The following is a 17,370-nucleotide window of genomic DNA, read 5'->3' as shown; positions in this document are numbered from 1 at the left end:
TCAGGGGACTCAGGTGGCTGAGAGCCCACAGGACCCACTCATCCCTCCCCTAAGTAGATAGTCGCTGGGCACTCCCGTGCAGCCCACCTGGTGGACCCCCGGCTCCACCCCGCGTGTCACCCCTGTGAGTCTCATTTTCCTGTGCTTCTGTCACTTAGTCACTGCCATTTATTTGACACTTTGGTGGCGTGGGGTGGGGGTGGGGGGGGTGAGTAGAGGGTTCTGACTGTCAAGTCGTATAACCATGAGAGCCATTCAGTCTTTCTTTAAAAAAGAAACAAAAACCATTATTTTAAATTCATTCACCACAGAGGCCCTGCTCTGGGCCAAGCACCATACTTGGTACGGTGATGGAACAGGACGGACAAGGGCCCTGCTCCTTGGGGACAGACACTGGATCAGGCAAGTCATTACCCACATCATAATTACACTGGTGACAAGTGCCAGGGAGGAAAGGGGCCGGGAGTGGGGGAGCTAAGGGGACTTCTATTTGTGGACTCCGGGGGGCTGTGAACGGATTTCTCAGTTGCACTCCAGAGGACAGTCTGGATTCTAAGACTTCACCCAGTGAAAGTGGCATTCCTCTGTCTCGGGCCCCTCGTGGCAGGTGCTGCCATGGCTTTGACCCGTGGTCTGTGGCGGTTTCCTCCACCGTTAGAGCGGCAGGGAACTGGCCAGATGTGGGGGCTTGAATGAGCAGAAGGTAGGAAGGTAGGTGGTAGGAAGGGGGAGGGGGAACAGTGGGGTGCTCCCCCCACACTCCGCTTGGTGACCGGGGGCCCTGGCTGGGGCACAGCTACAGAGCTCCGTCCAGGCCTGTGTGCAGTAGCTCCAAGGACCCAGTGTTCCCACTGGTTTTGTCTGTTGTCTAAGAGAACAAAAGATGTTTCCTGGAGTATCATTTCCTGGGGGCTGACCTGTGGCCGCTGGACCGAGTCTGAACACTTCCCGATCGTCTCCCTCACCTCCTTGGAGAGAGGAGCCCTCACCAGTGAACTTCTATCACCTCACAATTCACATTTGTCTCCTTCCTTCCAGTCCCCTTGCCCCAGCCTTGTTATTTTATGCCAAAGACGTTTGATACTCAAGAATTATTCCCTCACCTGTGATAACTCTGTGCCAGGCAGAAAGAAGAGTGGCCATTGCATACAGCTTGGTAGGTGCTGGGTGGGGTGGGCAAAGAATGCCGTGGGAGCCCCGAGGAGTCCCTGACCCAGCTAGGCAGCGGGAGGAGTGTAGGCTGGGAAATAGTCAGGAAAGCTTCCCAGAGGAGGTGATGGACGGCCCCTGAGCTGAGTCTTAAGGAATAGTGAGCTGGGAGGCCGCAGGACTTCCCAGGTGTGTGTGCCAGGCTCTGTGGGGCTCCTGCCCATTTTCCTCGGGGAGCTCCCCTGGGTCTCTATGGCCCAGGCAGGCTTTGTTCAGAATCTTGTGTTGCAAATGCTTCCCAAGTAGCCACCCTGATTGACACATTGTCCTGTCACTGACTGAAGGAAGCACCTGCTAATTCCGAGGGTTTTCAGAGGGAGCCCTGGAGCCCAGCCCTGAGGCCCCGATACTCCCGACTCAGAGTTCTCCACTCTTGGCTTAAGGTGCCAGAAAGCATCTGAATGGATTAAACTGTGCAAACCAATCCCTCTAGGGCAGCCCAAGCCTTACTCCCCTTCCGCGTCTACGGGAGCAGAGAGGGCAGTCTCATTTAGGGGGTGGAAATAGCAACTTCAGGGTGAGGCTGGTGACACTTAACAAAATAGCTGGGCTGGACCCACCTCTCGTGTGAGTCACTTCCTCTGTGTAGACAGCCACTTAGGGCAGTCCAGCCAGCTTTCTTCTTGACTCTGCTCATCCATGCTTAGGCACAGAAAGGCAGGGAGTGCTTGAAATGGGGGAGGGGGGAAGCTAAAATCCCTTCCCACAATTCTGTGACCCCAGACCCACCCCACTTCTCCCACTGGTGAGCAGCTTCAGTCTCAGCAACAGAAGGGGTCCTGGGTCCTGCTCACCCATGCCTCCCTCATCTCAAACCCTATAAGCAGGGCTGACAAACTGTAGTCGCTGGGCACTAGTGACTGGTGCTGGGATGATGGGATGTCCACCTGCGACAAAATAAAGGTAGACCCCTTCCTCACACCATACACAAGAATTAACTCAAAATCAGTTGGAGACTTAGGGGAGCCTGGGTGGGGTGGCTCAGTCGGTGAAGCCTCCGACTTCGGTTCAGATCATGGTTCGTGAATTCGAGCCCCACGTCGGGCTCTGTGCTGACGGCTTAGAGCCCGGAGCCTGCTTCCGATTCTGTGTCTCCCTCTCTCTCTCTGCCCCCCCCCCCGCTGTCTCTCTCAAAAATAAATAAACATTAAAAAATTTTTTTTAATAGGCAAAGAATTCGAATAGACATTTCTCCAAAGAAGATCTACTGGTGTCCACTGAGCACGTGAAAAGATGCTCGGTGTCATTGTCCTTAGACACTGGGGAAATTGCAAACCCAAACCACAAGACGGTACTTCACACACGTGAGGATGGCTATAATCAAACAGATAATAAAAACGTTGGAAAGGATGTGGAGAAATTGGAATCCCCATATGTGGTGGGAATGTAAAATGGTGTAGTCACTTAGGGAAAGAGTTTGGAAATTCCTCAGAAAGTTAGACATAGTTACCGAATGGCCCATCAGTTGCACTCATAGACATGTACCCAACGGAACGGAAAACATAGGTCCACACAGAAATGGTTACGTGGAGACAGAGACAAACCAAACAGGGCCTTTTGGTGAGGCAGGCCTTCTCCTGAGGACGCCCAGGGACTGGAGAAGAGGGGAGGGCCATGGTCAAGTTGGTCAGCTCCGTGAGGCCGAGGCCCGGAACCGAGACGTGGAGGCGTGCGTGCGGCAGCTGCAGGAGCGGATGGAGCTGCTGCAGGCCGGGGGAGACGCAGCTGTCACGGGGGTCCCCAGTCCCCGGGCCACGGATGCACCTTCCCATATGGCCCCCCGGCCGTGGCTCTGGGCCAAGGCCCGCTGGTGGGGCCAGGCCCCATGCACCGCCGCCACCTGCTGCTCCCTGCCAGCCTGACCTATCGGAGGCGCGTTCCCTGCTCCTGTTCGCCGTTGCTCTGGCTGCTGCCGCCGCCTTGGGCTGCACAGGGTTGGTGGCCTGCGCCCACCATCTCGCCCCGGTCTGGCGCCACCCGGGAGCCGCCTTCGCCCCCTGAACCCTAGGACCCCAAGCTGGAGGGTTGGGTGACCTGAGCACGGCGCAGAAGCCATTCCTACCGCCTCCCCGTTCACACCGCCTCCCAGCGTGGGTCTCCGGCTGAGCTCCAGCCCTGCGATCCGGGCCCGCCCCCTGGCGGCCGGGGAGGGAGGAGCAGGGGGCTCCATGGAGGCTTGCAACCAGGAATGCTGCAGTTGCTGCTGGGGAGAATGGCAGACCAACCACCTACTAACTCCGGCCTGGCTGAGGCCCCGCCGTGGATGGGCAAACTGCGATCTAGAGGAGACAGCAGGGCCAGGGCTCGGCCATCAGTTTTTCACCCTCCACGCGCCCCCCGCCTATCGGCTCGCAGACCACAAATCCCTGTGCATGAGGCCCTACTATCCCGGGAATGTTCTCTTCCCGCGGCGAACGTCTAGTGCGAGCCCCGCCCGCCTTCTCGAGAACATTTTGCTTTCGCCAGCCCCGCTTTTTCGGGGACTCGCGCGCCCTCCTCACGTATGTAGCTCTGGGGGCCACAGCAGGCTCCGCCCGCCTCGGCAGTTTGGGTATTTATTGACCTGTCCTCCGACCCGCCAAGTTCCAGGACCCCAGCACCCTAATCCACGTTTTGGATGCACTGAGACCCCGACATTCCTCAGTATTTATTGTCTCTCCACACCTGGGACCCCACCCCCGATCCTCGCGAATAAAAGGCCCTCCAGTCTGCCCAACAAAAAAAAAAAAAAAAGAAAGAAAAAAAAAGAAATGGTTACGTGAATGTTCGTGGCAGCATTATTCATAATTGCCCCAAAGCAGAGACAACCCAGATGCCCATCAGCTGATGAACGGACAGACCAAATGTGCTACATCCATACCTTGGAATACTAGTTAGTAATAAAGAAATACCGATGCCTGCCACAACATGGATGGACCTAGAAAACCTGATGTTCAGAGAGAAGGCAGACACAAAGACCACATTTATAAGATTCCTTTTATATTGGGGCACCTTGGTGGCTCAGTTGAGCGTTCAACTCTTGATTTTGGCTCCGGTCGTGATCCCAGGTTCGTGAGACTGAGCCCCACGTCAGGCTCCACACTGAGTGTAGAGCCTGCTTAGGATTCTGTCTCTCTCTTTCTCTGCCTGTCTGTCCCCCTCCCCTGCTCATGCTGTCTCCCCCCCATACACCCCAAAATAAATATACATACAAATGAATAAAAAGACAAACCATAAATGAAGATTCTGTTTATGTAAACAGAATGGACAGATCTCTAGAAACAGAAAGTAGATTAGTGGTGGCCTAGAACTGGAGCGGTTGAGGGGAAATGGGAACTGACCGCTCCCGAGCACGGGGTTTCTTTCTGGAGGAATGAAAATGTTCTGAACTTCGTGGTGCTGGTTGCACAACTCTGTGAATACACTGAAAGTATTCAGTCGTGCACTCTAAATGGTTCCTTTGATGATCGGTGAATTGTGTCTCCATCAAGATGTCTGTAAAACAAAACAAACACACAAAAACCTTCAACCACCACCTGTGTCTTCCCTCCCTTCCCACTAGAAGAGCAGGAGCTGGATTTCAGAGGATGACTTCTACCGGCCTCCCCAGGAGCCGCCCACAGAGAGCCCTTCAGAACACTCCGTGGCTTCTTCCGGAGGGACTCCGGAGTCCAGGCCTGGGCTCCTCCGGCACTTTTCTCAAGGGCCAAGGAAAAGCCACTCCACGGGGGCCTTAGACCAAGCCTGCGTGCCTTCCCCAGGAGGCCGGCCAAGCAGGGCAGCGGCGGCCCAGGAGCACCAGAACTTCAGGGTGGTGCACCGCAGGCAGATGGGTAGGTGACCGCAGGGTTCCAGTGACCTTGCCGCGGGGACAGTGCCTTTCGGAGAGCAGTGCCAGAGCCCTCTTTTCCATTACTGGTTGGGTAGTGTATTCTCACGAGCAAAACCTCTTCCCAAAATGTAATCAGGAACACCCTTGCTGAGTAATTCAGGGAAGCATTTCAGGAAAAGTGCTATATTTTCTCATGAGAGCTCCACAGTATCATGCCCCCAAACCTGTTTCATATATTGAAATACTGAAACTTCCCCCCCCCCGCCCCCCGAGGTCGTGTGACTATGCACGACTCTGGGTTCTGCCTGTAGCTCAGAGCAAACCCTGCCTCCGGAAGGCGTTTCAGTGCCCCTTCCCGAGACCTCTGTCTTCGATGGTTTGTTTAACAGCTCTGGTGGGGGTGTATCAGCTCTGCCATCTGTTAGCCGTCCTCTGTGCGCTGTTTACAACGAGGCCAGCTCGAGTTCCGCACCCTGTGCAATTCTAAAAAGCGTTCAGTAACCATAAGCGAATTTCTCCACAACCCCCACAAACAGAAAAGTCTGCCCTGGAGCCGGTCTCTTTCTCACTTCATTTTCTGTTTGCCGTGACCCAGCAGACGATTCCGGCCAGGTTCCTAGCTCAGGAGAGCCCTGGTCTCCACACTGGCTTCTTTTAGGTTTTTCTTGTAGTCCGTGTAACCATGCCAGAGAAAGTGTGCCTCATGCCTAGGCCGTCAGGTTCCCTGAAGGGTAGGAAGACCCTATACAATTATCTGAAATCTCCAAGGCTAGTTCAGGCTGCGGAAGAGAGAACTGTGCATCCTTTGGACCCCCCAGTTGCTGGCAGAGCCCTAGGAACCAGGGAGCATAGAGGGGTGTGTGGTGTCCAGGCACACGCTCATTCAGCGGGTATTTATTAAGTATCTGTGCTGTGCCAGGCTGTTCTGGGTGCTGGGGACACAGCAGGAAGCAAAGCAACGTCCCTGTCTTCACAGACTTCTTATATCCTAGTGCAAGAGGCAGGGAAGAAGGGAATTAACAAGTAAATGTATAGTATGGACTGGTGATAATAATTGCTGTGGAGAACTTGGGGAGTGCCGGGGGGGAGCGTACTATTTCATATGGGTGGCCAAGGAAGCCCTCACAGAGAAGGTGACATTTGAGGAGATGTGCAGGGAGAGAGGCAGGAAGGCACGGGCCGACCTGTGTGGCTCCAGCAGGGGAACAGATGCAAAGATCCTGCCATGGGCACGTGCCCAGGAAACCAAGGAGATGGGAAGGGGGTAGTTAGAGATGAGGGCGGAGTGACGGAGGGCCTCGCGGGCCACAGAAGGGACGTTAGCTTTCCCTCCGAGGGAGATGGCAGTCATTGCAGGGTTTGGGGCAAAGGGACGTGATCTGACTTCCTTTAAATGGGGAGTCATCCTGGCTCGTATGTTGAAGGACCTCAGGGGAGAGAGACCAGTCAGGAGGCTCTCGCCACAAGCCAGGCCAGGGGTGACAGCCGTCGGAGCCCGTGTGGTAGCGGTCGAGGTGGTGAGAAGCAGAGGGTTCCGGATGTGCCAGCAGAATTCGCTGACGGGCTGCGTGTGTATGTGTGTGACAGAAAGGAAAGGTTTTTAGCCCAAGCAGCTCGAAGGATGCAGTTTGCCATTTATGAGATGAGGGATGTTGGGAGAAAAGCTAGTTTGCAGTGGGAGGGGCAGGAATTGATTTTCGGGCATGTCAATTTTGAGATGCCTATTAGATATCAGCCATACATGGCACAGGTGGAGATCTGAACCTGAAGTTCAAGGGCAAGGTTCAGGCTGGACATAAACGCTGGGGAGCTGTTGGCATAAAGCCCTGAGCGTAGGCACGATCAGGTAGGAGGCGGGTGTCAATGGAGAAGGGGACCCAGGACTGAGCTCTGGGGTGCTCCAATGTTGACATGTCAGGGAGAGGCGGAGGAGTGAGCCCGGGGGACAGAAGAGTGGCCCGTCGTGGCGGAGGAGTACCCAGAGTGGCCCCTCAGCAGCCGTGTGAGGGAAGTGTCTCATGAGGGCAGGAGGGTCTCAGCTGTGTCCTGAGATACTGATGGGTCAGGCCAGATTGGCACCAAGGATTAGCCTTGGGATTTGGTGACAAGGAGGGCATGGGGCTTCCCAAGTGCCGTTTCAGTGGAAGGAGGGGACAAAAACCTGACTGGAGCAGATTCAAGATGGAACGGGAGCAGGGGAACCAGAGACAGTTGTGACACCTCCTCGAGGTTTTCTGTAAAGGGGACAGAGGAACAGGGTGGTAATTAGAAATGTGAGTGCCATCAAGAAAGCTATTTTTAAAGATGGCAGAAATAACAGCGTGTTTGTGTGCTGATGGGAACGAGCCAGGAGGGAAGGGACAAAGCAGTGACACGGTGGGGGGCGGGGGGGGGGGCTGCTGGAGAGACGTCCCTGTCCTTGAGTGGGCAGTGGGGAGGGGTCCCCTGTGCAGACGGAGGAGTAGGCCTCAGACTGAGCCGGAAGTTCATCCCCGGTGACAAGGGGGAAGTCTGAGTGTGGGTACAGATGCCATAGTGAGGGCTCTGTGGAGGTAATTTTTTTAGTCCTTTTTTTTTTTTTTTTTTCTCAGTAAAATTCAGGAACAAGGTCAACAGCTGAGGGTGCGGATGGGACGAAGGCACTCCTAAAGCGTTCTCGCGGCAGCCCCTGTCCCCACCCGCTGCAGGGCCTCGGGAGGTAGAGGCTTGGCCCGCCGTCTAAAGTGCCTCTTTCTGCCCCCAGGGCTGTCCAACCCATTCCGGGGTCTCATGAAGCTGGGCACCGTGGAGCGGCGGGGGGCGATGGGCATCTGGAAGGAACTCTTCTGCGAGCTCTCCCCTCTGGAGTTCCGCCTCTACCTGAACACCGAGGAACGCACCTGCGTGGAGAACTGCTCCCTGCTGCGATGCGAGGCCGTGGGGCCAGCCCACGGCGACGGCCGCTTCGAGCTGGTCTTCTCTGGCAGGAAGCTGCTGGCCCTGCGGGCCTCCTCCCAGGACGAAGCCGAGGACTGGCTGGACCGGGTGCGGGAGGCCCTACAGAAGTGCCGGCCCCAGCAGGAGGATGAGTGGGTGAACATCCAGTACCCGGAGCAGCCCGAGGACCCCCCAGACGCCCCCCAGGGTGGCCTCCCCTCCCACCCGGACCCACCCACTGAGCCCGAGACTCTCCAGGGCACACAGTTCTGTTGGTCCTCTGCCCAAGTTCCCGAGCCAGACGCTATTAAAGAATCCCTTCTGTACCTGTACACGGACAGGACCTGGATGCCCTATATTTTTTCCCTATCCTTGGAGTCTCTGAAGTGCTTCCGAGTGAGAAACAACGAGAAAATGTTAAGTGACAGCCACGGAGTTGAGACCATCCGAGACATCCTGCCAGACACGAGCCTCGGGGGCCCATCCTTCTTCAAAATCATCACGGCCAAGGCCGTCCTGAAGCTGCAGGCCGGGAATGCTGAGGAGGCCGCCCTGTGGAGGGAGCTGGTGCGCAAGGTCCTGGCGTCCTACTTGGAGAGGGCCGAGGAGGCGGTGACACTGGGCGGGAGTCTGGACGAAAACTGTCAGGAGGTGCTGAAGTTCGCCACGCGGGAGAACGGCTTCCTGCTGCGGTACCTCGTGGCCATCCCCACGGAGAAAGGCCTCGACTCCCAGGGCTGCTTCTGTGCAGGTGCCCCCTTGCTGTCCCGCCACCCCCAGCCTGCCCGCCTCACTCTGCCTCGGGTGGGGCTCCCGATTTAGGCTCTCTGCCCTGTCCTGGCTCTCCACGAGCGTCCCCATGCCACCCCTGGGATGTTGCAGCAGACGTAGCCTCTGCTCCTCCCCAGCACCCACCGAGGCCAGCAGCCCTGCCGAGGGTTGGGACCTGTGGGTGCACAGCTCATCCTACTGAGTGCTGTGCAATAGAACATTCTCCGATGGTGAAAATATCCTAGATCTGTGCTGTCTAATATGGTAACTACAAGCCATCTGTGGCCCCTGAGGACTTCAAATGTGGCTAGTGTGACTAAGGAACCAAATTTTCAGTTTAACTTAAAGGTATTTAAATTGAAATGGGCGCCTGTGGCTTGTGGCCACCGTACGGGCCAGCACAGCTGTATATATTGTTCTGCAACTTGGTTTTGTTCTACTGAGGAATGTATCATGGATATTATTCTACGTCAGTACATCTGCCGTATCATTACTGTCCTCAAGTCTGATCCTTCTGTGTGGGACCACCGGGCCAGCTGCTTTATTTGGATTATTTAACTTAGTCCTAACAATAACCTGTCCTGTGGTGAAGCCAGATGAGGACCTTGACGGTCCTAGAGGCTCGCTCTGGCCGTGTCCCCGCAGGGCCTCTCCACCCCATTGCTTTTCAAGGCTGTGAGATATTCCATGGCTCACGTTCCATTTTTAGCTCTTCTCCCCGACCCAGACCCCTGTTTCCATCACCTTCGGTTCTCCAGGGGGACTGTGAGGACTTTGCCCTGCCGCAGGGTGCCCTAGCAGGAGACGCAGCTGCAGGTGGTTTGAGGACCATCCTGTTGGCTGGAGCCTGTGGGACCGGAGGGAAAGTCTGCTTCGGGCATCTGGAAGGAAGTGGTCTGCGGTTTTCTTCCTGCAGAAGACATTTTCAAGTCCCTGCTCACTCCCTCCTCACACCCGCCAACCCCTAACACTCACGCTCTGAACTTTCCGCCTGTGGGTGTTGGGCTCGTGGAGGAGGCCAGGCCCCCCAGGGCTGGTGAGGAGGGTCCCCCAGTGGGTGTGAATGCTGGCAGGGGGCGGCTCTCACTGTGCCTCTCACCCGCCAGCCCTCAGGCCGAGACTGAATCTGGGGGCTTGGGCTTCCTTCCTGCTGCAGGCATGGCTTTGTGGCCGGGTGGATGCCCACCGCCGGCATCTGGCTGTATTTCATGGTTCACAGGGCACTTTCAAAGCCTCATCTCATTTAAACTTGGTCATCACCCCCACAGGAGAGCAAGGAGCAGCTGAGTTTTATAGATACTGAAATGGAACCTCGTAAAACCTCGACGAAGGTTAGGATGAGGCAGCTATTAGGCAGAAGAGCCAGCCCTTCTCGTCCCAAGGCCAGAGGGCCTCTTTCCCCTGGCCCTGTGGGAGGCAGGCATGTGCTCAGGATCTGAGCCCCACTCTGACTCCCACCGCCCGCCGCTGTGGAGGGACCTCCAGCAGAGGAGCTGAAGCCGGACCCTGCACCACTGTCCAGAGATGTCCGGCCTGTCTGACTCCAAGCTGGCACCAGGCAGTGTCCAGACGGTCCTGCCTCCGGTTGGCCTCCCCACCTACTCCCTGCCTGTCGGCCGGCCCCATGTCCCCAGCTCCTACCCTGCTTGCTGAGGCGCTGACTCGGTTGCTTCCGTTTCTGGGCCCCAGTGGAGGGGTGGGCCTACGGGAGGTTGGCATTGGTGAGCAAGCAGTGGGAACACTGAACACAGGCAGCTAGGTAGAAGAGGATGTGGGCTCTAACACCAACCCAACCCAAATCCGATTACCGGCTCTGCCACTTAATCGTCCTGTGACTGGGCAGGTCTCCTGACCTCTCTGTGCACCGACTGCTTCGGCTGCAAAATGGCAGCAATAATTGTTAATGGTGTTTTGTCGTAAAGACTAAGTAATGGGGTTGTTTCTCAGCGGTGGGCATGTGAGTGACGGTTGTTTGATCTTTGTGTCCTCCTTGTATGTCTGCCCCTTCCTTAAATAGCAGGTCCTTCTGCCTAGGAGCTTCTGCGTTGTCCCCAGACTCTGGCCCCGCCACTGCTCACTCTCCTGCCGTCCCTCTCCCCAGGCTGCTCCCGGCAGATTGGCTTCTCGTTTGTACGACCCAAGCTTTGTGCCTTCTCTGGCCTCTATTACTGCGACATCTGCCACCAGGACGATGCCTCGGTGATTCCGGCCAGGATCATCCACAACTGGGACCTCACCAAGCGCCCGGTAAGCCTTGGGCCCAACCAGTCGTGGCCACACAGGGCTGAGGAGTGACAAAGGAATGGTCGCTCCCCTTTGTTGCTGCTCTTTGTGTGGAGGAGTTTGGCTCTAGGGAATTTAGGGTCACTGGTTCAGGCCCCATGATGGTGGGAGGGCCAACCAAGAGAAAACTGTGCTGCTGGTCTGTAGCCCCTGGGCAGAACTCTGTCAGTGCCTGCCTCGTTCCTCAGGTGGAGGTCTGAGGGTGGTTCTCTGCAGCTCCCATGGCCATGGAGAAAACTGTTTAAGGCACCAGCAACTAGAGAGAGAGAAAGAGAGGGAGAGGAAGAATAGATAAGGAAAGATAGTTAGGATAGATTATATTTCTAGATGGATGGGGGATGGGTGGGTAGATAGTTGTGAATAGATAGATGGGTGGATGGGTTGGCGGGTGGATGTAGACAGATGGTTGGGTGAATGGATGTGGATGGAGGGATGGGTAGATGGATGTGGACTGATGGACGGGTGGATGGATGGGTGGGCTGGCCAACTGGCTGTACTTCCCCTTGGAGCAGTCAGCCTTTTCTGTATATTTGTTTACATACATTTGTAAAGTTGGGATCGTTCTGGACTCATACTGATTTATAACAGGCTCTGTCCACTTGGTACCATTTAGTGTGATTTAGTCTTGAGTACTTTTTTATGTTCACCAAATGCTTTTGAATAAGATGTATTCTAAGATCTCTCTTTTCTTCTTCTCCACCTGAGCTTACCCACCTACCTAGCTATGTTACCATTAGCAAATTATTTAACTTCAGTTTCCTCATCTATAAAGAAGGATTAATAAGTATCTGCCTCAGAGGACATTACAGGAGATGGCACCCGCCAGTCTCTTAGAGCCTTACATCAGTGCCCTTTCTTTCTCCTGAGGCCTGCCACACCTTCAGCCCCTCATTCACTTAGTCAGAGCCTGCCTGGAGGAGCACAAACTTGGCTTTCTCCCAAAGGCACAGATTTCTGCTTAAGACAGACACAGAAGCACAAAGAAGAAGCTATTTGTTTCTCAAGACCCAGGCCTATTGGCCATGCAGTCTTGACGTGTGGATGTGTCGTCAGAGCACAGGGAACGTGACTCTTAGATTCCGTGCCACCCCAGCCTCCACCTTGCTGGGGACCGGAACCCCAAGGACATTAGCTTCACTTTGGCTTTTTGTTGGTTACCTTGTCCTCACTCCTGCCCTCAGTGGTAAGTATTTAACTAACTGCATATAGAATATTAAACCTCAGAACCGCCACAGATGCAAATAATTCTTTGGCCATAAAACACACTCGCTATTTACAACATCCGGACAACTTTTTTTTTTTTTATTTTTTATTTTTTGCATTTATTTATTTTTGAGAGAAAGAGAGAGAGAGAGAGAGAGCACGAGTGGGGGAGAAGCAGAGAGAGGGGAAGACTCAGAATCCAAAGCAGGCTCTAGGCTCTGATCTGAGCTGTCAGCACAGAGCCCGACATGGGGCTCAAACCCGTGAACCGTAAGATCATGAACTGAGCCGAAGTCGGACGCTTAACCGACTGAGCCACCCAGGCGCCCCTGCATTATTATTATTATTATTATTATTATTATTATTATCATTATTTTAACCTAAACTCAAAATAATTCCGTAAGAGATGCTTTTCTTTTCCCCACTTTATAGACAAGGAAACTGAGTCACAGAGGTTAAATAAGTGTCACAAGGTCCTACTGGTAGGCAGTGGTAGAGCCAGGATTCGAATTCAATTCTGACTTGAAAGCCTGACTCCTAACCACTGCATGGTAGTTGATGGTGGAGACCATCTCAGATCCTCCGGCCTTCTTATTACACCAAGGAGGAGACTGAAGGGGAGAGAAGCTTCTTGGTAGTTAATGAGGCAGCCAAGTGTGCAGAGACAACACCTCAGTTTAGACCCGGGCTCTGCTTTCTGCAGGTAGATTGGATAAGCCACTTTAGCTTCTCTGAGCCTCCATTTACTCATCTGTAAAATGGGGGTGGTGACACCTCCCCCATTGAATTGTCATCAGCCCGAAGAAAGGATATGGTTGAGATCCGCAGCCCACCGTCGGGCAAATAGTAGGCGCTCAGTAACCGGCTTTGGCATTAGGGTCAGGGCCGAGGGTAGAACCTGTAACACCCTGTCAGTGGGAGAGGCTGGGATTGATCGCTCCCCTCCACACGGGGACTTGGGGGAGCCCTGGTTGGTGCTGCTGGCCAGAGCTTGGGGTGGGGGCGCTCGGGAAACCTTGTTAAGCTGTGTCTGATCTGTAGTTTCCTGTGGCTGGAGCCTGACTCAGACAGTCACCTGGTTCCCGGGTCGGCGCTGGGGCAGTGCCTGTTTCTGTTAGGCAGGAAAATGGGGGCTGGGAAGACAGGAAATAGTGGGAAGGATCTGTAGGCCCGGGGGGAGAGGGGCATTGACCCAACGTGGCCGGGGAGGGACCGCAGCTAGTGCCTGGGAGGGAGAGTAGGTTTGGGAGTTAGGGCAACTGGGTTCAGATCTTGACTTTTATGAGCTGTGGACCTAGGCCCGGTCACATCATCTCTGGTCCTCCATTTCCTCATCTGTATAATGAAGATGGCACCGCTTCCCTTGGACGGTGGTGGCAGGGCGGGTGAGTGGGTGGGTAATACTGTGCCTGTCGCAGAGATGCTCACCGAACGGCCATTCTGTCCCGCCCCCCCCCCCCAACCGCCACCGTCTGCCGTCTGGTGGTGTCCCAGATCTGCCGGCAGGCTCTGAAGTTCCTGACGCAGATCCGGGCCCACCCCTCATCAACCTGCAGCTGGTGAATGCCTCGCTGTACGAGCATGTGGAGCAGATGCGCCTCGTCCGGAGGAGACGGGAGCAGCTGAAGCTTCTGGGGGATTACCTGGGCCTGTGCCGAAGTGGGGCCCTGAAGGAGCTGAGCAAGAGGTGAGCGTCCCGGACACACACACACACACACACACACACACACACACACGCATGCAGCTAGTGCCCGCCCAAGACGCCCCCTTAGGAAAAATGCCAGAGCCGAGCAGAAATCACCTTCCCACTAGGTTGGGGAAATTACCGCAAGCTTTGGGAGTGGTTTTTATTTGTTCATGTATTCATTCATTTACTCGTTCATCTAACAGTTATTTACTGAGAACATACCAAGTGCTCAGCACTGAGCCAGCTTTGTGAGCTCCACACTGAGCAAGGTAGACCCGGTCCTACCCTCTCACAGGGAAGGCAGATGAGTAAGCCTAGAGCTACAACAGCCTGTAGAGCTGCTACAACAGCCTAGAGGGAGCTAGAAGGGAGGCAGGATGCCTGGAAGTACAGAGGTGAGCCCTCTAATCCGGAGTGGAGGAGGGCAGAGCCCGGAAGACTTCCTGGAGGAATGTACATATAAGATGAGCCTTGGAGAATGAGTCAGAGTTAGAAAGGGGAAGACTCAGGAAAGAGTGTTACAGATGGAAGGAACGGTGCGCTCAGGCCCTGAATGAAGGCCCCATACGAGGGAAGAACAGAGAGAGCTCCTGGGCGTGCAAGGAAGGAAGAGGGGCGCTGCCAGGACCCCGCGCTGCTCGGCCACGTGGAGGCCCCCCAGGCAGGCGCACGCGGCGCGCACCCCGAAGTCGGTGCCCGCGCGCGCGCACTCCTCTCCACTGGGCCCGGCAGCCCTTCCCTCCCTCGACACCCAGCAAACAGAGGTTGCGGGGGGGACTGGAACTGAGGGTCCCCAACCACGTTGGAGCAGGAGGGCAGAGTAGGAAAGGATGCGGGGGGAATAAGGGAGACCAAAGGAGGAAGGACTGAGGGTTTTTTGAGGGGGGACCACCTCGCTGTCTCAATTCCTCGGATGAGTGGCCTAGAGCCAGCCAGGCTGGGCCAGCAGGGCGCTGGGAGGCAGTGTCAGCCTGTGGCTTTGCTGGGCTAGAGGTGGGGGCGGGGGCGGGGCGGGGAAGGCCAGGTGGCAGGGGCTGTTTGGAGAAAGGAAGGCTTTCTGGGCCCAAGGGAGGCCAAGTCCGACGCCTGCCCCGGAGCCCGGTGTACTTGATTTGGCTTTTCAAATATGCACTGAGGCGTCGTTCTTGCCTTGAGAGCTGAGTTATTCACACCCACTGGGCCCTGCTGGATAAGAGCACCAGTGAATGCAGGACTGGTAGGGAGAGCCAGCTAGTGCGCTGAGGTTGCACAGAGAGACAGTGACCCCTCGCCGTTTTCTGGGTGTGGAACTTTTAGTCCCCGCGCAGGAGAGGGTGACAGCCTTCTGGTTCCAGGCGGGGACGCAAGGAGCTCCGTTTCTCAGCCTCCCCTTGGGCTGATGGCTCGGAGCCTGGAGCCTGTTTCCGATTCTGTGTCTCCCTCTCTCTCTGCCCCTCCCCCGTTCATGCTCTGTCTCTCTCTGTCCCAAAATAAATAAAAAACGTTGAAAAAACAATTAAAAAAAAAAAGCAGCTGTTTATTTGTACCCTTATCTCACTTCCTTTCCTAGACCGCGACCTCTCTTGAGGGCAAGAGGAACCGGTTTCCCCACAGCACACAAGACACGGTTACCACTCATTCATTGGGAGTTTATTGGAAGGATAAATGGGGGGGGGGGGGGGGAGTAGTAACCGGACATATTTGACATAGGAGATGCTTGCGCACAAGAGCCCAGCGGAGCGCAAGCTCCAGACCCACAACTGAGCAGCTTACTGGGAAGCAGAGCGAGAACAGCCCCCCCAAGCCTGCCTCCGCTGGGGAATGGCAGGTGTACACCAGCTCTCCTGCAGCTTTGCTCTGAGGACCTCACGTCCCTACTTCTCCGACTGCCCTTGTCAACGCCTGACTCGATGCCGAAGCCCGCCCCCCTACCCACAACTATGCTTCCTCGTCCCCGATCTGCGGCAGTGCCTCTGACTACTCTTAGCCTTTTTGTCCGGGCCTCTTCTCCGTCGCCCTCCTCTTCTGTCTCCATCACCACCGGCAGGGCGCGCGCCGGGGCAGCCCTGGCCGGCAGGAGGGGGCGGGTCCTGCGACCGGGAGCCGGAAGCCGGAAGCCGGACGGGGGGGGGGGGGGGGGGCCGTGAGGACGTGTTCCAGGGAAGCCAGGGCCGGACCCGGCGGGGCCGGCGACGTGGAGCCGCTGTACCAGCAAACGCACAAGTGAGGGCCGCGTCGGGGCACGGGCGGGGGCGCAGCCAGGCTGGGCGAGGCCGGCTCCCCTGGCTGGGGCCTCGGGCGCCCGCCAGTGTGGAGGCCGAGTCCTTCCGCCGGGGCGCTGCCGGGGGCGGCTCGGAAGTTCTGTCTCTGGCGGGATGCCCAAGTCGGCGGCGGATGGAGGGTCCGGCCTGATGCGTGGGGACGTTGGGCCGGACGGCTCATGGGATCTTCGAGGCCGCGACTACCTGCTAAGTAGACTAGGTGAAGGGAAAGTCACACTTACAGATGATAAATTGTTTGTCCAGCACCTGCCAACTCACTGCTCTGGGTTGGTAGAGATGGTGGGAGTCAGGGCCCCTACACCTAGTTTACTATTCACTTGGAGAGCCCAGGGACGTCCGAAAAAAATCTAAGGTGTGGCAGGATTGGATGGAGTGTAAAGGAACAATACAAACGGAGTCTTCTTTAGTTTAGAAAGAGCCATCATTGAGCTAAGGTCGTCAGAATAAGTTTCATTGTAACTCACAGCTCCTAAATGACGTCGGCCCCAACTCTTGATTGACACTAATCTGTTGTTGCTGCTACACTTTTTTCCCTTTTCTTTTGATTTGGTTTATACCAGAGACCATAATGATGAAGTGTTTGGTTTGAGTGCAAATATAAAACCTACTTTGTAACAGTTTTAAAACGGAGCCCTTTAAAATAGGGAGCCCTATTCTCATATAAAAAGTATAAGAAGGGACGGGTCGCCTGTGTGGCTCAGTCGGTTGGACATCTGACTCTTGATCTCAGCTCACGGCTTGATCTCTGGGTGGGGAGTTCAAGCCCTGCGTTAAGCTTCAAGCTGGGCGTGGAGACGACTTTAGAAAAAAAAATTTTATATCTATATGCATTCTAAGGTCCTTCTTGGTCCAGAACTTTGAAGTCAGTAGCTCTGAGGAAAGGTGTTTCCCCTTCCATATCCCAACTCAACCTCTACCGATTGCAATTCTGTGTTAATTTTTTTTTAACGTTTATTTATTTTTGAAACAGAGAGAGACAGAGCATGAACGGGGGAGGGTCAGAGAGAGGGAGACACAGAATCTGAAACAGGCTCCAGGCTCTGAGCTGTCGGCACAGAGCCCGACGCAGGGCTCGAACTCACGGACCGCGAGATCATGACCTGAGCTGAAGTCGGCCGCTTAACCGACTGAGCCACCCAGGCGCCCCTCAAGTTTTCTAATTTATTCAACGACCATTTCTGCTGCTCATAGACTGAGTTTTTTACTAATGATAATACTTTTCATTCATA

The 17,370-nt window shown here is 55.3% G+C and overlaps 1 pseudogene; it reads left to right on the top strand.

Moving 5' to 3' along the window:
* The window catches only part of LOC147574411 (pleckstrin homology domain-containing family M member 1-like), a 71,443-nt pseudogene that overhangs the window by 19,391 nt on the left and 34,682 nt on the right, over positions 1-17,370 (top strand).

The sequence above is a fragment of the Puma concolor genome, chromosome E1, assembly GCF_028749965.1.
Source record: "Puma concolor isolate L17-30 chromosome E1, mPumCon1.1.hap2, whole genome shotgun sequence".
NCBI classification, from domain to species: domain Eukaryota; kingdom Metazoa; phylum Chordata; class Mammalia; order Carnivora; family Felidae; genus Puma; species Puma concolor.
Note: the sequence above shows the minus strand (reverse complement) of the source record. Positions and strands in the feature narration are given on the sequence as shown.